Raw genomic sequence first — 7,441 nt, 5'->3', positions numbered from 1 at the left:
GGCTCAGAATAAAAGGGAGAAAAAAGAAAGAGAGAAAGAAAGAAAGAAAAAATAAAATAAAATAAAGTTATTAAAATAAAAATTATCAAAAATTAAAAAAATGAAAAAGTAATACAAAAAAAAAGAAAGAAAGGAAGAAGAGAGCAACCATACCAAAAAACAAATCCACCAATGATAACAAGTGCTAACAACTATACTAAAAAAAACAAAACACAGTGGACACACAGAACCGCAGGACAAATGGTAAACGCAAAGCTATACAGACATAATCACACAAAGAAGCATACACATACACACTCACAAAAAGAGAAAAAGGAAAAATATATATATGTCTTTGCTCCCAAAGTCCACCTCCTCAATTTGGGATGATTAGCTGTGTATTCAGGTATTCCACAGATGCAGCGTACATCAAATTGATCGTGGAGATTTAATCTGCTGCTCCTGATGCTGCTGAGAGAGATCTCTCTTTCTCATCTTTGTTCACACAGCTCCTGGGGTTCAGCTTTGGATTTGGCCCCGCCTCTGTGTGTAGGTTGCCTGAGGGCGTCTCTTCCTGCTAAGACAGGATGGGGTTAAAGGAGCAGCTGATTTGGGGGCTCTGGCTCAGTTAGGCCGGGAGGAGGAAGGGGGTACAGATGCGGGGTGAGCCTGCGGCGGCAGAGGCCAGCGTGACATTGCACCAGCCTGAGGCACGCTGTGCGTTCTCCTGGGGAAGTTGTCCCTGGATCCCGGGACCCTGGCAATGGTGGGCTGCACGGGCTCCCGGCAGGGGCGGTGTGGAGAGTGACCTGTGCTTGCACACAGGCTTTTTGGTGGCAGCAGCAGCAGCCTTAGCATCTCATGCCCATCTCTGGGGTTGGCGCTGATATTCGCGGCTCGTGCCCATCTCTGGAGCTCGTTTAGGTGGCGTTCTTAATCCCCTCTCCTCACGCACCACGAAACAAAGAAGCAAGAAAAAGTCTCTTGCCTGTTAGGCAGGTCCAGACCTTTTCCCGGACTCCCTCCCAGCTAGCTGTGGTGCACTAGTCCCCTTCAGGCTGTGTTCACGCCACCAGCCCCAATCCTTTTCCTGGGATCCGACCTCCGAAGCCTGTGCCTCAGCTCCCAGCCCCCACCTGCTTCAGCGGGTGAGCAGACAAACCTTTCGGGCTGGTGAGTGCTGGTCGGCACCGATCCTCTGTGTGGGAATCTCTCCGCTTTGCCCTCTGTACCTGTTGCTGTGCTCTCCTCCATGGCTCCGAAGCTTCCTCCCTCTGCCACTCGCAGTCTCTGCCCGCGAAGGGGCTTCTACTGTGTGGAAACCTTTCCTCCTTCACACCTCCCTCCCACTGTTGCAGGTCCTGTCCCTATTGTTTTGTCCCTGTTTTTTTTTTTTTCTTTTGCCCTACCCAGGTACGTGGGGAGTTTCTTCCCTTTTGGGAGGTCTGAGTTCTTCTGCCAGCATTCAGTAGGTGTTCTGTAGGAGTTGTTCCACATGTAGATGTATTTCTGATGTATTTATGGGGAAGAAGGTGATCTCCACTTCTTACTCTTCTGCCATCTTGAAGCTCCTCTTACCTTTAACTCTTTAAGTGAACCAAAATGATGTGTTTCAATAAGGTGACAGTGAATTAAAAGCAAAGGTATTGATTTTATCTTTTCAAAATGCTGAAAAATGGAAGTATAAGGCAGCAAATGCTAAAATCATAGTTAATTTTATCAAAAGGAAACTGGTTGTTTATCTTAATCAGAACTTTTGTGATTAAGCCACTCAAATTTGCTCAAAGAAGAAGGAAACAAAGAAGTAGGAGGAGAATTAAAAAGAGGAAGGACTGGGCTTCCCTGGTGGCGCAGTGGTTGAGAGTCCACCTGCCGATGCAGGGGACACGGGTTCATGCCCCGGTCTGGGAAGATCCCACATGCTGCGGAGTGGCTGGGCCGGTGAGCCATGGCTGCTGAGCCTGTGTGTCCGGAGCCTGTGCTCCTCAATGGGAGAAGCAACAACAGTGAGAGGCCCACGTACCCCCCTACCAAAAAAAAAAAAAAAACCAGAGGAAGATCTTCAGAATAAGCTTTCTGAGATGTTTCATGGAATCTGAAGAAAGACATGTATCCAAACCTCCTCAGGAACTGAATCTGGTTATTATTGATTCTATTTTTACTAAATGTAATCATTAATTGCAATTAAAATTACTAATTTTTAGGATTTTAGTTTCTCCCATTTTTGTGGGTCTTGAAGTTTTTGTCTCTGCTCTTTGTTATATTTTGATTTATTCTTGTCTCCTTTTTCTCTGAAGCCAACTTTGTCTCCATTTCCAAGAAGACTTACAGAGGCTATTGACTTTGAAACCAACCTGCAGATCCCTAAGAGAGAAAGACATGGTGAGTCCATCCTGTATTGGGTGCCCATCTCTGGGCCAATCAGCAATGACCAGAGGTAGGTTTCACATAGTGCAAACATGACAGGAAGTGGTCTAACACTATGGGATGGGAGGGAAATTTTCAGAAAAATAAAATAGACCATAGGTTGAGCAAACATCACAAGATTTCTATTAATATATCAACTGTCAGGATAAAATAACTATTTGTGTTAATGACCCTTTGCAAATGATAGTTATATTTGAGACCTCTGTTAAGAAAATGATTTGATCACAAAGGAGAGAAAACATCTTATATCTTGACTATGACTTATTATGATCTGGGTAAGTCCTGTTTGTTTTTTTTATGATAAAATTTGGAAGATTCTTTAGTGGCCATTGTATTAGTCAGAGTTCTAAAGAAAACCAATAAGAAATGGGATGGAGAAAGGGAGAGGCAGAGAGAGAAAGAGAGAGAGGGATTGATTTGAAAGAATTGTCTTATGCCATTGTTAGGGCTGGTAGGTGGCAAGTTGAAAATCCTTAGGGCAAACTGGCTGGTTGGTGATTCAGGAAATAGTTGATGTTACAGTCTTGAGTCCAAAGGATGGAAACTCAGGAAGAATTTTTATTTTGGCATTCGGAGGCAAGATTCCTTCTTCTTCAGGAAACCTCAGTTTTTTTCACTTAAGTGCTTCATTTATTAGATGAGGCTCACCCACATTATGGAGGGTAATCTAATTTACCTAAAATCAACTGATTATAGATATTATTCACATCTTAAGAAAATGCCTTTACAGAAAAATCTGTATTAGTGTTTGACCAAACAACTGATCACAATGGTCTAGCCAAGTGGGCACATAAAATTAACCATCACAGCCATCAAACTTCCTTGTTTTTCTGTATTAATGCTGAGCTTCTAAATTCTCTCAGGAGAGTCTGCTTTTGTTGTTTCTTTTCCTTCTTGTGATAATATTTCCTAATCTTGGATAATTCAGTCTGTTTTCATATTGTTATTTAGGAATGACAAACCTAACAAAATGCATTGTGTATATATTTTTGTACTTATTTTTAAAAATTTCAAATGCTGTCTTCATCATTTGCAAACTGTTCTCATATTCTTGCAACAAATAAAATTTGCATCATTATGATGTATGTGACAATGGTAAAGAAAGAAAAGATGTCTTAGGAATGCAATAAATTAAATACTTTCCCCTTTCATTGCTACAACTAGCCAAGCCAAAAATAGGGGGAAACATCTCAAACTGCAGGGGTTATTGAGAATAAATTCTCACATAAGTCAAATGAGATTGCATAAATCAAGTGAAAGGTCACAGGAGATCTGGAACTATTAGGAAAAAATATTACAACTACTGTGGAGAGACTAAGGACATCAACAAGCTAGAAAAGCAGAATGACAGTATAACTGAGAAATAAAGGGAATCTAGAACAATTAGCATGAGCAGAGGGTTATAGGTTCATGCTGTTGAAGTCCATTAAAGAAATTCAAAGGTTAAGCAAGAACTAGGTTCTTACAAGATGAGGGTTCAAGTACAATCTCTATTTTCTTAATTGTTAATTTAAAAATGCAAATTAATCTCAATTTCAGTCACTCTCTTAAAATGGTTGATATTGGGCAATGTTTGGAGTCATACTAATGAAAAATAAAGATGGGATATTGAGTCCTGAATTTGGATTTATTATCATAAATCAATTACATGAAATCAGCATTTCATCAAGTACATGAAATGTTCTTATCTATAAAACAGAGTTCTTTTAGTTTCGTTAAAGGGAATGAATAAAGTGTTATAAGGTTCTCAAGCCTAGCTTCCTTCATGTTTTTTAGAAGGACATGCTTCTATTTGTTGTCACCATTATAAATGTATGCTGCCATTTAACACACGCTCAATTTAACTGAACTATGTAACCCAGAATGAGGGCACTTGTACTCATGCTACAGGACAGAAAGTCTGGAGCTGGGATGCAGAAAGACTCAATTCATTTATTACAATATCCAAAGTATTCATTTTTTCAAAAAGGTTATTTTAAGTTGGTTTTTACTGCATTATACTTATATGAAATTTCTGGTAACTCTATCTCGTGGTTCCATCTCTATACTCCAACATAAGGCAAAAAAGGAAATTAAAAAAAAAAAAGACTATACATTTGAAAATTTCCTTATGTGTACACCAGGGGAGATCAAGCTCTATGGGCAGATAACCTTGTTGCACATTTAATAAACTATGAACACAGAACACACATGAATAGAGTTTCCTGCACTAATCAAATAAAAGACATAAAATGTTAAGGAAACATTTAATGGTCTACATAATCATTATTCTATAGCATAGTAATTAGGTATAAAATTGTAAGCAACTCACATGAAAGTCAATGATCAAAATGCCTTTTTGTGAGTTTGAGTTCATACAGTGTCACTCCCTTTTCACAGTGATCTGATGAGAAGCTGTTCAAACAGTGTTGGGAGTTTTGGTGGTTCATGTGATAAGAACAATTCCTAGCTCATATCAGCTGAAGAAAAGGAAAGGAGATTCAACTTCAATTCTCACACAAAGTAAAACATTATACTCTGGAGTCTCCTCTATGTTTGTTTCCCCATTCATGTCCTTCTTCAAACCATCAAACCAATATTTTCACAACTCCCCAAATGCTTACATGTTTCAAGGGAGGAATCAAAGGGCAGACTTGTACCACAGAATCAGAATGATGCATTGGGCCAGTGTCTTAAGAATGGGGGAATTATGTTGGGTAGGCAGAAGATGAAATTTGAGGCCAAGAGCCAAGGGTGGGCCTTAAAAGGGAGAGAGACGGCCTAGAAAATGCTCTGGGGATGGATTTGAGTAGGGTAGGAGCTTGAGGAAGAATGTGCAGTAGGTAGCACAGTATGCTCAGGTAGCATATAGATTCTGAGGCAGTTAGATTAAAAATGCTTTGACACTAAAATCTCAGTTCCTTTGATTTTAAAGGAAACAATCTTGGCAAACAGTGTCAGAGACTGAGATGAATATTGGGGACCACTGATAGTCCTTCCATACATATCCAGAGATATACAGCAAACAGAAGGAATAGATACAGTAGGAGAGGGTAAATAAGAAGGATTCTGAGATGAAAGAAAAAAATAAAAGAGGGTGATTTGCAGAGACTAGAGATGAAAGGGACAATCAACTGGGGAGTACTCAACTCTTAATACCTGGGTCCCCAAAACAGGAAAGCCAAATAGTCAGCCTCTGTGTTTTCTTGGCATACAGTTATAATTCTGTGCAAAAGGAATAAAATTGGGTTAACATTATCTTGAATTTTTTAACAAGGACTTTATAATACATGGCTTAAATCAGCAGGATTATAGGCCTGGTTGAGAGCCTTGAAAAGAGCCTTGAAATTTGTGTGTGTGTGTTTTTTTTTTTTCTGAAATATAGACCTGAGAAAAGGGTGGGGGGAAATGGACTGGGTTCAGAAAGTGCACTGTTTAGGAGGCAATGGCTGTGGGTTGGAAGATACTGAGAGCAACAGGCCAAAGCCGAGGAGAAGAGAAATTGCCCAACTTCTTCCAGGGAATGTGGATGTAACCAGAGTGACACAGTGGTAAGAAAATTTGGAGCAGGCAAATCTGTGCCATTCTAGCCCTTTCCACATGCACATTAAATGTTACCACTGAGGATTCTTGCCTACTGAGAAAACATTCATCTTTTAAATCTGAGTTGCAAACTGCTGTATCATGCTTGATTTTTTTTTAATTTAATTTTTATTTTATATTGGAGTATAGTTGATTTACATGTTGTGTTAGTTTCAGGTGTACAGCAAAGTGATTCAGTTATACATATACATATATCCATTATTTTTCAGATTCTTTCCCAGTATTACAGAATATTGAATAAAGTTGTGCTATACAGTCGGTCCTTGTTTATTACCTATTTTATATACAGTGGTGTGTATATGTTTATCCCAAACTCCTAATTTATACCCCCCACCTTTCCCCTTTGGTGACTGTAAGTTTGTTTTCTATGTCTGTGAGTCTGTTTCTGTTTTGTAAATAAGTTCATTTGTATCATTTTTTTAGATTCCATATATAAATGATATCATATGATATTTGTCTTTGTCTGACTTACTTCACTTAGTATGATTATCTTTAAGTCCGACCATGTTGCTTAAATAATGTTTGCAAAAGGGATGGTCACTATGTTTTAATTTCATTCCTGTCTTCATAATGAGATTGAGCATATCTTCTTATACTTTGGGTTTCCCCTTTGGTGCCTGTTAACATCCGTGTTAGGCTTCTTGTCTTTTTCATTCACTTGGGTTCTTTACATATTCTAAGGTTAATCACTAGTCTTTGTCTTAGCTGTAATAATTTCCTCTCAGTCTGTCAAGTGTCTGCGGACTTTGCACATTGTATCCCCTAATGCCTTTCTTTTCTCCTTTTTACCATTCCAGATTCTCATCCTGTATTAAGGAAGGCCTAACTCAATTACACTCTTTGTCATTAAACATGTTTTTACTAGTCAAATATCATGAACTCCTCTATCATTTATTATCTCTACATCACGTGTCACTTCTATTCCTTGGAGTATTAGAGATATTTCTGTAACATGAACACAGTATTACAGATTGTACTGAATACATTTGCATATTTTTGGTGCCAGTTGTGCCTAACACAGTGTTTAGGAAACAGCTGTCTATTGATTAAATGTATTTGCCTAGGTCTTTAAAAAGTGGTTGCCGGGCTTCCCTGGTGGCGCAGTGGTTGAGAGTCTGCCTGCCGATGCAGAGGATGTGGGTTCGTGCCCCGGTCCGAGAAGATCCCACATGCCGCGGAGCGGCTGGGCCCATAAGCCATGGCCACTGAGCCTTAGAAAAGACTAAACAGGGGCCTCCCTGGTGGCGCAGTGGTTGAGAGTCCGCCTGCCGATGCAGGGGATACGGGTTCGTGCCCCGGTCTGGGAGGATCCCATATGCCGCGGAGCGGCTGGGCCCGTGGGCCATGGCTGCTGAGCCTGCGCGTCCGGAGCCTGTGCTCCGCAACGGGAGAGGCCACAACAGTGAGAGGCCCGCGTACCACAAAAAAAAAAAAAAAAAAAAAAAAAAAAAAA

This window comes from Hyperoodon ampullatus (genome assembly GCF_949752795.1).
Source record: "Hyperoodon ampullatus genome assembly, chromosome: 1".
NCBI classification, from domain to species: domain Eukaryota; kingdom Metazoa; phylum Chordata; class Mammalia; order Artiodactyla; family Ziphiidae; genus Hyperoodon; species Hyperoodon ampullatus.
The sequence above is the reverse complement of the archived record's forward strand: the minus strand, read 5'-3'. Positions refer to the sequence as shown.